General features: G+C 42.8%; 1 protein-coding gene across 4 annotated transcripts in view; it reads left to right on the top strand.

Moving 5' to 3' along the window:
• The window catches only part of THSD7A (thrombospondin type 1 domain containing 7A), a 520,549-nt gene that overhangs the window by 74,596 nt on the left and 429,861 nt on the right, over positions 1–16,092 (top strand). For 3 of the 4 annotated variants that reach the window (XM_040431279.1, XM_040431276.1, XM_040431277.1), the window contains exon 2: positions 1,623–1,725. The exons of the other annotated variant lie outside the window; for it this stretch is intronic. The gene's annotated coding sequence lies outside the window, so the exon portion shown is untranslated. The remainder of the gene's footprint in view (positions 1–1,622; positions 1,726–16,092) is intronic. 4 annotated transcript variants of the gene reach the window in all.

Below are 16,092 nucleotides of genomic sequence, written 5' to 3'. Positions count from 1 at the left end.
AAGAAGAGAAGCTTGGGCCCACCCATCTTGCACATAACAATTTATTTGCATATGTATTTAAAGTCCTTTTTCTCCAGAATGAAGCGAAATATCACTAAGCGAAGCTGAGCTAGCCCTACTAGGCATTGTGCCTGGTTTCAGAGGGCATTTCTTCTCCGCACCCATACGTCTCCTTTCTGTCAGTGCAGGTTTCCAGAACTGCACCCATGGCTGACTGTGAACCCTGTGGATCAATAGGTGTATTCACATTGGCACTTTTACAAATGGATGAGTGTCACGGCCATAGTCATGGTCGTGACTCCTGTATCCGCATGCTGTTGCCTGCGGTCTGGTTTGGTTGTTCAACCACAGGTGAGGGCCGCTAGTATGTGCCTCACTTGTGGTTGCCGCTGGCAACATGTAGTTATGTGGCAGTCGAGCAGCTGGAGCTGGTTGCTAGGCTGTTCGCTGTCATTTGCATGCGGTTGCACCTGGCAACCTTTCTATTAGGTGTGCCTTGTGTTTGTCTGGTGTGCACAGGGTTTTAGTTATATGTGCACTTCCCCTGTATGTGGCTGTTTTCCCTTCCCTGGTGTGAGAAGGGTTAAATCCCTTCTGTGTGTGAACACTGGGTGTGTCTGTGTGGCTGTGGCTACTTGGGCTATAAAGCCTCAGTGGAGACCTGAAGCTGAGGGGTACTCCAGCTTTGTTTGTAAGCTGGAGGCACTCTCCTGGTTTATACCATCAGCCACTGAGAGCCACCCTTGTGGTCATAAATTGTGATACACCATGTTATGTGATGTTAAGTTGATGTTGCTTTCCTTTCAGGTTTAATGCAGCTATGGATCTGGGTTCCTGTGTGTGTATCTGTGTTTGCTGTGTCCGTTTATGTATTGTCTGGACAGCAGCTTGTGAGCACAGGGATCCAGTCAGCAAGGCTGTGGCAGGTAGGTGGAACTTGTATAGTTCACCTGCCATATCCATAGATCTGTTTTTGTATCCTGTTCCCTTTCCAGCTTGGCCAGTGAGACTCCTGTTCCTCCGTGTCCAGGAGGAACAGATCGTCTTACCCTGCTCCTTGTTCCAGGGCAATCCTGAGGGCTAGCAGGGATTATTAGGTTCCTGTGTATGAGCCCTCCCACCATCAGGGTTGGCTCATATGGTTAGGAGTCAGGGTCAGATTAGGGACGCGATAGGAGGTGACCTGCTCCCTAATTCTGTCGTCCTGGCCGAGCAGCCACTACATCTTCTGGCATCGCACGGCTGAGGGTTTTCGCCATCCTCAGCCGTGACAATGAGTTTCCTATGGTCCATCTGAAAGGGGCATTAGGGAAGATCTGTAGTTCATGGAACTGTAGTAGGACAAAACACAATACTCCAAAAAACTTGTGCCATATTTATTACCCGCATTTCACTTTTTGAACATTCTGCACAATTCCTTGTGTTTTTTTTTTATTGCTACCTAGAAAAAGGGGGGTTTTTACTAATAGAAGATCATGAAGAAGGAGTGAGAAGGGGGGAAGGGACACAAGGTCCTTCTAAACCATGTTGGAAAGGCTTTTTTGATCTTTGCTATGGGCTTCTCTCTTCTCATTATTGTATCTTTATGCTGCATTTTAACTCTCGACTTTCCTTTCCTGTAGGAAGCCATTGTCCTTTGCTCCGCCCCTCGGGATGTGATGAATACGTTGTATCAGCATGAAGTTTCTCAGTTGTCATAAAGGATCCACTCTCCTCCGGCTGCCGGTTAGTATGCTGAATGCACGTCTGATGACACATGGAGGGTTATGGGTGATTAATAGGATAATATATATGCAAATACCTTCTCCCTTCAAGGTGATATTTTATCAGAAGAGCACATTTATCGCTGAGGTGTGACCTCCTCATGAATAGGACTTGTGGAACAGTAAGCATGCAAGTCATATACAACTGGGTAGAGGGTGCTATAAATTTCAGGATCCCCATAGATTGCAGCTAGAGATGTGGCATTGCAAATCCATAAAGTTTCCACATCTTGAATTGGGGCAGCAGGTCTCTTCCTATGAATGTTGCTACTGTCAAGCCAAGAAAACCACTTATTGACAAAAAAGTTTGTATATTTTGTTCTTTTTGAGATGGGAGTGGTTGAATACAAGGTTTTAAAGGGGTTCTCCACTTTGGACAATTCCTTTTATTAGTAAAGTCCCATGGCAATATGCTGATCACTTTAATTCAGAAATCAGTTGTGATCTGTGGGGATACCCAGCAGCAAGTGCTAAATCCTCCTGCAGCGCCACCACTGGAGAAATAAGGCATTGCATGGTTCTCTCAGAAATCAATGTCCTTTGTATGGACATGTTGGGTCCACCAGAGCCTTATGCTCTTTGTCGATGTTCTTTGCTATTGAATAGGGGACTACCCTCTGTTAACTGAAAATAGTTTTCTAAACTAGACAATATAGAACATGCCAGGACTTTATAATCATTGGTAAGTCCATCTTCTGGGACCCCCTGATCATGAGAATGAAGGGAACGCAGTGCTGGTCTATTGCTATATCTTCTTCACGGTTTCTTCCCTGCATGGTGGATCCCAGCTACCTGGTTGTGCAGGGACCTGGCTGAACTAGCATAAAAATTGAAAGGGAGCAGTATACCAGTGCTGAGTCCCCTTCATTTTCAAAAACAGTGGAAATCATAGAGTTGGACCCCACTGATCATAAAGTCATGGCCTATCTTAGCAATAATCCATCACTTTTAAGTGCCATAATCAACACTTGGGAAAGGATTGTGGACTCCCTGAGTCACTTTGGATTTGGCTTGGGTCAAAGAGGAGGCGAAGTTTAAGGAATTTTGCAATCTTCACCCTAAAACACCCCTCACAAAAGTATGTACTTTATGCAGTTAATCCTTTGGTCATGTTCCTGGAGTTTTCTCAAATAGCAACTGCCAACTACTTGCAGATGGTACCAAAATGTATAAACAGAAAAATGGTCTAGCAGAGTTCAAGCAATACCATAAGACAGATTAAGGTCAGGGCAGATAGGAAACATCTTAACCCAAAATATGGATAAGAACCAATGAACATTGCTGCTTAAGCAAGGAGTGACATGTCTGAACAGTTTAATATACGTAATCAGCCATAGGTTACCAGACATTGTCCCCTTACATTAATAAACCACTACTATGCAGAGGCAATGTTGGCTGCACAGGTAAGGGCATCGGACAATGTTCTATTACCTTAAAGCATGGTCTTTAATAGGCCTTACACAATGGCCCAACTGGATGCATCTCTTAGGGCTCATTCAAACGGCTGTCATGTTTTGCGGTCTGCAAATTGCGGATTTGTAAAACACGAATACCGGCCCGTGTGCGTTCCGCATTTTTCGGACCGCTCATGGCCGGCACTATGATAGAAAATGCCTATTCTGGTCCACGGACCTATTCTGGTCCGTGGCCGCGGAACGGAACAAGTTTTGCGGCCCCATTGAAATGAATGGGTCCGGACCCATTCCCCAAAATTGCAGAATTGATGCGGACTCATTAATATGGTAGAAAATATCTACCATATAATGTAGAAACCATGACGGTATCTTCATTACTGTCTTGTTATCATAATAAATGTTCTTAATTATTCATTGACGTGTTTATATTTATTCTTGAGCAATGGGAAATGTTCATCTACTTAACCTCAATATTTCACTTAGATTGCAAAGTATGATCAGTGGCGATGAATGTATGACAGCTCCAATGGGAAACAGCCTGGTTCATATACACTCACCTAAAGAATTATTAGGAAAACCTGTTCTATATCTCATTAATGCAATTATCTAGTCAACCAATCACATGGCAGTTGCTTCAATGCATTTAGGGGGGTGGTCCTGGTCAAGACAATCTCCTGAACTCCAAACTGAATGTCAGAATGGGAAAGAAAGGTGATTTAAGCAATTTTGAGCGTGGCATGGTTGTTGGTGCCAGACGGGCCGGTCTGAGTATTTCACAATCTGCTCAGTTACTGGGATTTTCACGCACAACCATTTCTAGGGTTTACAAAGAATGGTGTGAAAAGGGAAAAACATCCAGTATGCGGCAGTCCTGTGGGCAAAAATGCCTTGTGGATGCTAGAGGTCAGAGGAGAATGGGCCGACTGATTCAAGCTGATAGAAGAGCAACGTTGACTAAAATAACCACTCGTTACAACCGAGGTATGCAGCAAAGCATTTGTCAGCCACAATACGCACAACCCTGAGGCGGATGGGCTACAACAGCAGAAGACCCCACCGGGTACCACTCATCTCCACTACAAATAGGAAAAAGAGGCTACAATTTGCACGAGCTCACCAAAATTGGACTGTTGAAGACTGGAAAAATGTTGCCTGGTCTGATGAGTCTCGATTTCTGTTGAGACATTCAAATGGTAGAGTCCGAATTTGGCGTAAACAGAATGAGAACATGTATCCATCCTCTGATGGCTACTTCCAGCAGGATAATGCACCATGTCACAAAGCTCGAATCATTTCAAATTGGTTTCTTGAACATGACAATGAGTTCACTGTACTAAAATGGCCCCCACAGTCACCAGATCTCAACCCAATAGAGCATCTTTGGGATGTGGTGGAACGGGAGCTTCGTGCCCTGGATGTGCATCCCTCAAATCTCCATCAACTGCAAGATGCTATCCTATCAATATGGGCCAACATTTCTAAAGAATGCTATCAGCACCTTGTGGAATCAATGCCACGTAGAATTAAGGCAGTTCTGAAGGCAAAAGGGGGTCCAACACCGTATTAGTATGGTGTTCCTAATAATTCTTTAGGTGAGTGTATATGGAGTACATATGGATCACAGTCAAATTGGTTGGTTGACCCACTGCTGTAATAATAACACAACATTTCCTTTGACCTCTATGAGTAGAAGAAGACAAATGTGCAAGTTGAATCACAGCAAAAAAAATTAGGATGCCTCACATGTGTTTTATCTTTACTGATTAAAACCAGATACTGGCATATATTCTTTTTTCTTGATCTGTTTTTAGTTTTTGATTGTAGATTTTTTTATTCAGTCTTCCATACATAATTATGGGGGTGGCCATCTTGCCTGAGCTGCAGTTAACGGCATTAATTTTTTTTTTTACATCTGTCACATGGATCATAGAAGCCTGTAGACTGTACTTTTAGGGGTTGTGCCCGACTATTGCTCAATTCAAATGGTAGACACGGGATCATTTTCTTGTGGTTGATTGGAATCTCAATGGTCAGACACATAACCTATACTGAATAACCTTTCCTTGCTGTCAACGGTTGGTATAGATCTCCATTGGATACCTATATGTTTTAGGAGCATTAAGAGAGAAGATATGTTCTTGGCCATAGAACATCAGCTGTATGAGCTACTTTTTATTGGCCTTCCAAAATGACTTCTTAAAAGGAAAGCCTATGTGGTAAAAATATTTTGGGAACCTTTGAGATGTTGCTCTTTCACTTTTCCAGGAACTCAGCGAATGCTGCTGGAGTGACCACCTCGATTAGAGGTGTAACTTGAAGCCCCTGGGCTCTAATGCAAAATCTGTAAGAGGGTTCTCCTTTCATTCTTTATTATAAATGGTTTATGGTGTCTTGTTTTGTGCATATGGACCTTTGGGCCCATTCAATCACCAAAGCCCATAGCTATGTTCACTCAAGATGGTGAATTGGTTTAGAAAAGATGGTGACCTTAGATTGTTAGACCCCTGAAGAACCATGAATATGTCCAATAATCGAGGTAAACATTTTAAACATCAATGTAAATTTCAACATAGGTCCATCATGACTCTTATGAGATGCAGGCTTTAAAAACCACAGATTTATATGTTATTTGGGAGTTCTTATGGAATATGTCTTGTTAGATCCACAAGATGGTGAAGCCACACAAACTGACTGGAGAGGTTGCTGCTTGTGACAGGTCAATTTTTGTCCAATGTCTAGTTTTACTTCTATGAAGCTCTTAAACTGGCCATACACCTGTGAAACACTTGTCGCCCTAATGCTTGTTCATCTCACAGCTAGCTCATTCGGCCTTCCCATAATATATGCATCTTCAGAGCATATATAATGGTGATTAAGTTACTGCTGGGCACTTCTGGGGGTGCCATATCTCTCTGTGATCAAAAGGATCAAGCAGTTGAAATTCAACATGCCCAGTCTTCACCTCTCTCAAAATCTGCCATTGGCCAAGAGTTGGGAGGCCCCTATATCGAATCTCAACAAGATCTGTTAGTTCAGCCAATACACATTTAATTCTGGCCAAACCCTATTGATTTTGGCCAGAATCCACACACGTAACCAAGTTAATTGATGAATAAGCTTTGACTTGCTAAATGTTCTTGACCACTCCTTATCTTCTACTAAATAATCAGCAAATTCCAGTTTACCCATAGTTTGATGGTAGCGTTCAGTCAGATTTTATTTATGCAAATAAAAATAATCACTGCAGAAAGGCTATCAATTTGGTAAATTGGGCATTTGATGTGACTGAGCAGCTCCATTAAGTAGGAGTTCATATTTTAATTGGTAGTTCCATAAACAATACCCTCCTCACCATTGTCCATACTGACATGCTCATCATGATGTATGGCTCTGTCTTCAAGAATTATAGGTCTCATCTTGCCATTTCCCAGTATTTCTTATTTAATCAATAGAAATTAATCATTCTTCAGTGGAGAGAGGATGGACTTTCTCGTGAAGACCACAGAAGACATGGCTGAAAAGATTAGCCACTCTGTCCCTTCTGTAAACATTTGGAAGATGAATTGGGGACATCAAGGGGCAACTCCACTGCAAATATTATCATAAATAGTCTTATGGGTTTAATTGGAGCTTTGAGTTTTTTAAGAGAATTTATTATATCTAAATTTAATTCTGGTGCACAGGACTCTGAGAAAGCTGAACAGCAACCGATGCAGGAGCTGTAATGGCTGCCATATTGGTTGCTCATCTCGACAAACCTTTGAGGACCCATACACAGCTGATTCTTGAGGACCAGCTCTTTGGAAAATTGTAAGTTGACAAACATTTGTGTTTGAAGAGGTCTGCGCTACTTACTCCCATCATGCCGAAGAGATAAGGACTTGTCTTTACCCCAGGAGGAGCTACCATCTGCTGTCACATTGTCTCCCTCTACAGAATAATACAGGTTATTGGAGATGCTCAGAAGAGTAGGGGAAGGGAAGTGACAACCAATCTGGACACATTTCTCAGCCCTCCTAATTTTTAATGAATGGAAAGTGGGACACATCAGGTGGAGGACACAGTGTGCTGGGGCAAATATCTTTTGTTAATGCAAGTCTCTAACCCTGCAAAATCTCCACCCAAGAACAAGGAGTTCGCAACGAGTGACTATGTGAACGGATATAGCCCCGATATACCTTAAATCTCTCATCTGCAGTTCAGATATAAAATATTTACCCATTATTTACCGCATGTAGCGTGTATATACCTGTATAAATCCCAGATATACAGTACATCAGTACTGTATATGCAGTACCGACAGTCGAGATTCGCTTTATGCTCAATTTCTCGTTTATATACACATTTAGATTGCTGCAAAACCTTGGGTATTGATGCAGACAGATAGCAACAGTGGCAAGATGAGGCACCGCTAGCAAGGTGAGGTCTGCTCATCGGAATCAGCCAGAGGAGTGTGAAAATGTGGGTATTGATGCAGTAATTACGTATATATGCAGGTTAATAAAATTGAACCCCCCCCCCCCCCAAAATAAATGGACATTGCAGCCTTGTGGAAACTGAATATAGGTAAACGGACGATTGAGGCTTGATGTTCAATTACTCAGGTAGATTTCGTCTACACCTTGGGAATAGACATCAACAGTGCCAAGATGGGGCAAGGTCTGTCCATTGGAATCAGCCAGAGGAGTGTGAAAATGTGGGTATTGATGCAGTAATCACATATATATGCAGGTTAATTAAATTGAACCCCCCAAAAATTTTTAATTCCAACCGTGTGGAAACTGAATATATGTAATGTAAGAAGGTACAAGGAATCATCGTGGATATTAGATACGTGTCACCGAGGTTCCTGGCCTTGGTGGAGTAAGAGACGGTTTTTATGTGTCAGCAGCAGTTGCTGTTTGACACCTTAAGGCTACATGCACACGACCGTATGTGCTTTGCTGTCCGCAAATTGAGGATCCGCCAAAAAAAATGGATGACGTTCCGTATGGTATCTGTTTTTTTTGCGGATCCGTTTTTTTGCGGATCCATTGTAATAATGCCTATCCTTGTCCGCAAACTAGAAAAAAATAGGACATGCACTATTTTTTTTGCGGGGCAACCGAACAGACATACTGATGCGGACAGCACATGTTGTGCTGTCGACGTTTTTTGTAGACCCATTGAAATGAATGGGTCCGCATCCTATCCCCAAAAAAACGGAACGGACACGGAAACAAACAACGTTCGTGTGCATGTAGCCTAATAATTAGTATGGCTGTATAGCTAATCAGGGAAGGCTCTTACTGGGAGTAGTCAAAGTGCTGGGTGGGTGACTACTCCCCATGTTCCAGGCCGGGTTTTGCCAGGCCTAAAAACCAGCCAGCACTGCCAGGTGAGGAGGATTACCTCAGTATGACAGTGGAGCTCAGGAGGTGTGTGTGCTGGGATCTGAGGCTTGTGCCGTGCTGGAGGGCTGAGACCCGTCTGTAAGGGAAACGGGCCCCCTAAAAGCCTGCTATGGACTGCTGGAGGCAGAACTGCCAACAAGGGGATTTTTGCTATGTGAACTAGTGTTGAGCACGAATATTCGAGTAGCAAATTTTTATCGCGAATATCGCCACTTCGAGAATTCGCAAGTAATTTTAATATAGTGCTATATATTCAATATATCGAATATTCAGCATTTTTTTTCCATCTGAACACATGATTCCGCTCTGCTTCTTGCTTGTGGACCAATGAGAAGGAAGCAATGTCAAGTTCACAACAATACTTAGTGCACCAATCAGTAATCTGTAGTCAGACCTGCTAAAATGTGATGTTGCACGTAGTGCGCTAAAATATACTAATCACTGCCGATTAGCGCAATCACGAAAATATATTGGAGCACTTGACTCTATCTGCATATAAAGCTATTGTAATGTTCTGCCGTGCCAACCATTTTCTCCAGTCTCAGGAAACTTCTAGCAGCTTGAAAAATGTAGCCAAAGTGACCCACGCCTGTATTTTGCGTTACGAATTTGCATTACGCGATTTTTACATTGCCGATTTATCGCATTCAATAAAATAATCTCTAATTCTCGAAATTCGCAAATATATGACGAATATTCTACAAAATATTCGTGAAATATCGCGAATTCGAATATAGCCCCTGCCGCTCATCACTAATATGGACTTTCCATTGTGTGTGAACTAACACCAAGACTGCAAAGTGACGTTTTGTTTTTGCTTTATGTGTGAATAAACACGGAAGTTTGATTTAAGAACTCGTAATTTGCCTCTGTACTGCATCCGCACACCCTGTCTACCAGAGTGAATGCCCACAGTAAACTGACAATTGAGGCTTGATGCTCAATTTCGCGTTAATACACACAGGTATATTTCCCTTCACTCTCCCTGACAATAAGCTTGATTGATTTCTGACTCTCCCTGACTCCCTAAGATCGGTTTCCCCGGCAGACATTGTAACACCCAACCACCCTCGTTCACAGCACAGCACAGAATGGCATTATGCTCATTCTGCTAGGGCACCTCCCTACCTGCTGCATTGATTGGCTCATCCAGGTTGTCTGTCAGCCTAGGAGCCAATCAGGGAAAGCCCTCCCCCTCCACTTCCTCCCAGGGTCATGTGAAACCCCTTCTTCTTAATCCCTAGTGCTCTTTTCCCATTGACATGTGCTCTAAAATGGCGCTACAGTACATGTAATTTTAGTGGATTCGTCAGAAACAAACCCGGAAAGATTTGGGTTCGCCTGCTGTCCGAAAAATACCAAAGTTTGGACCGAACTGGTTTGCTCATCCTTACACCTAATGCAAACTTTAGCTTAATGTTTCAATTTAAAGTTTGCTGCAACATTGTGTTTAATGAGTTAGGTGTCAAGCTGAAGTTTGCTACATCTACACTCTCAATTCTCAGGCACTTTACATGCCAGAGCTGCAACCTATCCGTGGCAACAAGGTAGGATTTAGGAGACAGCACTGAGGTTTAGAGATGTCCAATTACCCTGGCGCGTCTCCACATGCTGACCTGCCGTTTGACTCCTCCTGATGGTGGTTAACCTCTTCCTGACCTACTCTATCTTCTACACTAGCATGACACCCCCACCAGACAGTCCTGACACCAGATATCAGGGCAGAAGGTGAGGCACATCTACCAGGACTGTAGAGCAGGGTATGAAATCCAGAACTGTACCTCTGCCTCCAGTACAGTTGAAGGAACGATTGGCTGGGAAAGACACTGACCTATCAAAATACAAACATTACTGCCCCTGGACAAAAAGAGGAGCCAAGTTAGGAACCGCAGACAAGTTGTGTCCATTATGTATTATGTATACAGAGGAATGGGACTGGAGCATTGTATTCAGGAGCCTAGGGAAGCTGGGTGACAGCTCAACTGGTGGCCATATTGGTGGTCGGATGGCTTAATTACATTTTTAGCAAATTAACAGAAGCCATAAATGATCTATTACATGGAGAGAAACAACGCCTTTCTTTAGTGATATTGATTTTCTCTTTTAGTGAATTGACAGATATCTACAGAATAGTTGCAGGAGGTCAGGACACTAACTGAACAAAAATCTGTGAAAAAGATATAAAAAAAAACACCCTGCACAATGTGATAAATAAATATGCGGATGTACATGGCTACATTTATAAAAGAAAATAATCCACTAGGTCAGGGCACTCAACACAATGGATTCTCATGGATCATGAATATATGTTGTATACCTTTAAATCCTCTCTACAGGCCCCTCCCCCCATGAGCCCCTCTCCTCAGTGTATGTGTGCCAGTTACCTGATATTTTTCTGGTGGGTTTGCCATATAGTTGACAATCACTATTTTCTCCCTGTACTAGATATCAGCTCTCCATACACTTATTATGTGCTAGAGATAAGCAGACTTCTTGAAATTCTGACTCATCAAATTTATGAAAAAATTTGATTCATGGCCGAATGAATTTTGCGCAAATCAAATGTGCTCTAATTGGCCTTAAAATTGATATCGGACACTTTGAACTCTCCTAGGACTCTTTTTCTCTCCCCTCCCTCAGCTCTTGAATGCAATGACAGTAATAGTAAATGATGTCTGATTGACACTGACATACATAGCTGGGTAAACGCATGGTTGACAGCATTAACATACAGTGTGTTTAAAAACGCACTGCGCTGGCACATGTGTTATGCTTTTTCATATTCCAAAGTTTCCAAAAATTGTCCCCTATCAGGGGCGGATGATGTTTAAACACACACGGTGCTATGGGAAAACAGTAGCTTGTTCGGACAAAGCCTCCAAAAATTATGCCTAGACAGGGTCGGAATGCCTGCCTGTATGACACACACAAGTATTAATTGTCAGAAGAAAAAGTGGCTTGTTGTGAACGAGCACCCCAAAATTTCTTCCTTTTAATTGGGAGCAGCAGCAGGCAGAAGAGAAACTAGCTCAGTCTATGAAATAAGGGGATAAGACATTCTTCAGATATATAAATGAAAAAAGGAAATTAAAACAAGGAATAACTAAATTAAAAACAAAGGACGGAAGGTATGTAGAAGAGAATAAAGGGCTAGCCGACTGCCTTAATGAATACTTCTGTTCAGTTTTTACAAAAGAAAAAGAAGGAGAAGGACCTCCACTAGAAAGGATGACTAATAAATCGTTTGATGCATGTGTCTTTACAGAGGAAGATGTTCTAAGTTTGCTGTCTAAAGTGAAGACAAATAAGTCACAGGGGCCTGATGAGATACACCCAAAATTATTAAAAGAGCTTAGTGGTGAGCTGGCAAAACCGTTAACAGATTTATTTAACCAATCATTAGTAACAGGAGTCGTCCCGGAAGATTGGAAATTGGCAAATGTCGTGCCCATTCACAAGAAAGGTAGTAGGGAGGAATCGAGCAACTATAGACCAGTGAGTCTGACATCAATAGTAGGCAAATTAATGGAAACCCTATTAAAGGATAGGATTGTGGAACATCTAAAATCCCATGGATTGCAAGATGAAAAACAACATGGGTTTACTTCAGGGAGATCATGTCAAACAAATCTTATAGATTTTTTTGACTGGGTGACTAAAATAATAGACGGTGAAGGTGCAGTAGACATTGCATATCTAGATTTTAGCAAGGCTTTTGACACTGTCCCACATAGAAGACTTATCAATAAACTGCAGTCATTGAGCATGGACTCCCATATTGTTGAGTGGATTAGGCAGTGGCTGAGTGACAGACAGCAGAGGGTTGTAGTCAATGGAGAACATTCAAAACAAGGTAATGTTACCAGTGGGGTTCCACAGGGATCTGTACTGGGACCAATTTTGTTTAATATCTTCATAAGTGATATTGCAAAAGGCCTCGATGATAAGGTTTGTCTTTTTGCTGATGACACAAAGATAGGTAACAGGGTTGATGTTCCTGGAGGGAAACGCCAAATGGAAAAGGATTTAGGAAAACTAGAAGAATGGTCAGAACTCTGGCAACTGAAATTTAATGTGGATAAGTGCAAGATAATGCACCTGGGGCGTAAAAACCCAAGGGCAGAATATAGAATATTTGACACAGTCCTGACCTCAGTATCTGAGGAAAGGGATTTAGGAGTAATTATTTCAGAAGACTTAAAGGTGGGAAGACAATGTAATAGAGCATCACGAAATACCAGCAGAATGCTTGGATGTATAGGGAGAGGTATAAGCAGTATAAAGAGTGAAGTGCTTATGCCGCTGTACAGAACACTGGTGAGACCTCACTTGGAGTATTGTGCGCAGTACTGGAGGCCATATCTCCAGAAGGATATAGATACTCTAGAGAGAGTTCAGAGAAGAGCTACTAAACTAGTACATGGTTTGCAGGATAAAACTTACCAGGAAAGGTTAAAGGACCTTAATATGTATAGCTTGGAAGAAAGAAGAGACAGAGGGGATATGATAGAAACTTTTAAATACATAAAGGGAATCAACTCGGTAAAGGAGGAGAGCATATTTAAAAGAAGAAAAACTACCACAAGAGGACACAGTTTTAAATTAGAGGGGCAAAGGTTTAAAAGTAATATAAGGAAGTATTACTTTACTGAGAGAGTAGTGGATGCATGGAATAGCCTTCCTGCAGAAGTGGTAGCTGCAAATACAGTGAAGGAGTTTAAGCATGCATGGGATAGGCATAAGGCCATCCTTCATATACGATAGGGCCAGGGACTATCCATAGGATTCAGATATATTGGGCAGACTAGATGGGCCAAATGGTTCTTATCTGCCGACACATTCTATGAAAGGGTAGGGTAATAAGAGGTACGTGACTGCAATAGTAACAGCAGCAGTAGTGAATGGCATGGAACAAAAAAATAACTGTAGATGTCTGTGCAGCTGTTTAGGGATAGAAGTAGTAGTAGTAGTGATGACTGTGTAGGGGTAGTAGTAGTGGCAGAAGAGATAATGGAAATGGCAGTAGGGGATTAGTAGCAGGGAATAGTAGTAGTGGCGGGAGCAGCAGCCATATGGTATGGAACATGATGGCAGGCAGGCGGCAGCAGTGGCATGATGGGGCACCATCAGCAAGGCCAGATCTATTCATCTACCTCAGCTGAAGGAGTGTGAAATTCCACATGGATCCATGCCTCATTCATTTTGACAAAAGTGCTGTTTTGTACAGTGGACAACTTGGTCCTTTTGGGTGGCACCAAGCCTTCTGCTGCACTTAAAGTGGTTGTCCTGCCCTTTATATTGATGACCTCTCACCAGCACCCCACCGATCAGCTGTTTGACGAGGAGGTGACGCACCATGTGAGCGCTGCTTCCTCTTCACTACATTACGTGTCATTTCCTGTGGAGCGAGTGAATGGAGCGAGGTAATTACACTGCACTTCCGAGACGATGGACGGTTTAATGAACAGGAAGCGGCACTCGCATGGATTACTTATGTGTCATCTCAGAGAGGGCCCCTTTAAAGCCCTCTCTGAGATGACACATAAGTAAGCGAGCATACAGGTCGCCATTCTCACCAATGTGCCCAAAGACCTAGTTCTTTCTGGCTCTGTCCCCTCCACTGTGATGATTGGTCATCATGGCCAGTGTCATCGTCTTCAGCCTTCTACACAAGTGACTCCTCCTGCTGTTGCTCCTCCTTCAGTGGTAGCTCCTCATACTCTACTTCTTCCTCCATGGGACTTTCTGCATTTGGGTCCTCAACAGCTACAGATGCATTACCTGTTCTTCCGCCATCCTTTGTTGTATCAGCACGAGTGTCTGCTCTAAGATAAATATCAGGGGCATGAGATTGTTTATGCCGCAGTTGTCCCTACTGACAAATTTTGTGGCCTCTTCCAAGGGCTTCAGCACCCGACAGGCGTCTCAGGTGAGCTTCAACTGCCTGACCTGGAAACAACACATGCTCCCTGCTGAGGCGGTCTGGTGCATGTCAAAATCATTCATGGATTTCTGCTGCTCATACAGACACTTGAGCATGTGCGATGTTGAATGTCAGAGAGTTGGCACGTCGCAGGTTAAGCGGTGCAATGGGAGACCATTCTGAAGAGTCCAGGCTGAAATGCAAGGACTGTTTCCTGGACATGGCCAGTACTTTCTGCAAAAAGCATTGCACCATACATTTATCATGTGCGCCAGGGATCATGTGCAGCGAGCCCCAGAGGATGGGAGTGGTAGTGACCCTGGTGAAGTGTTGTGCATGGTGCACTCCCTCAGGCCATTGCTCCCTGGGGATCTATTCAGTGTAAATGATTGTTTGGACAATCAGGCCAGAAGTAAACGTATAACAGTCTCTCTTTGTGCAGAATATCAGTTGTGGTGCATCCAGCAGTAATAAATAAGGTTGATCGCAAATATTCCAATCACTAATTTTTATCGCGAATATCGGCACTTCGAGAATTCGCGAAGATGTATAACATAGTGCTATATATTCGGAATCGCGAATATTCTAGATTTTTATTTTTTTCATCAGTAACCTCCCTTCTGGCTTGTGGGCCAATGAGAAGGCTGCAATATCTCTGTCAGAGCTTAGCAACATCCCTAGCAACCAATAGAAAAGTTGCCTACTCCTTACTATATAAGAACCTCCCCAGCAGCCATTTTCTGCTGTTTTTTTTGCAGTTCTGAGAGAGAGAGCAATGTCATTGCTGTGCTCTGTGCTTTCATCTTGATCCTATTCCTTATCCAATTACATTAGATAGATAGTTAGCTCATATATATAATACAGATAGTTAGTGGGAGATAGTCAGTGTAGGTTATATCCTGATATAGGGAGCTGATAGGTTCCAGTGCAGGGTGTTAGGTAGTGTGATAGGAATTACTGTTTCTCTGCTGTCCATACATACATGCTACAGACATAGTGCTGTGATGTCACAACAATACTTAGTGCATCAATCAGTAATATCTACTCAGACCTGATAAAGTGTGAAGTTGCACATGTGGCGAAACCAACCTCGCCACTGGGTTTCGGAGGGGCCTGGCTACCAGCCTCTTGCCTCAGGATTATGGCCCATACTAACTTTAAAAGGAGAAGACAGACCGGCCGCACAGCTTAAATCTGTCTTTGGAATTGTATTTTATGTTATGTGAGGGTACCCAGATAGCTAATTTTATTGTATTCGTGTATTCTGAGTGCCATTCACCTAATAATATGCACTCAGACTTGAGCTATCTGGGGATATGTTAAATGTCTGTGTTTACTGTAAGGGTTGTGACATTGCATGTTTAAATGGTGATTTCTGTCCTGTTGTCCCCACATGTGTATTGGCGATTTCCCTTTGTCTTGAGAGATAATTGAATTACTCCTCGGGTGTCTCCAGGGCAGAGAGGAGGAAACCATGATGCATTGTGGGGATGTATTGTGTCTGTGTATCCTGAATTGCTGCATATCTGTCCTGTGTCACAGTCTTTCTTCTGGTCCCCTAGGGGCGTGTCCACCAGATGGGGACCTGCATAAATACG

The sequence above is a fragment of the Bufo bufo genome, chromosome 5, assembly GCF_905171765.1.
Source record: "Bufo bufo chromosome 5, aBufBuf1.1, whole genome shotgun sequence".
Taxonomy (NCBI): domain Eukaryota; kingdom Metazoa; phylum Chordata; class Amphibia; order Anura; family Bufonidae; genus Bufo; species Bufo bufo.
Note: the sequence above shows the minus strand (reverse complement) of the source record. Positions and strands in the feature narration are given on the sequence as shown.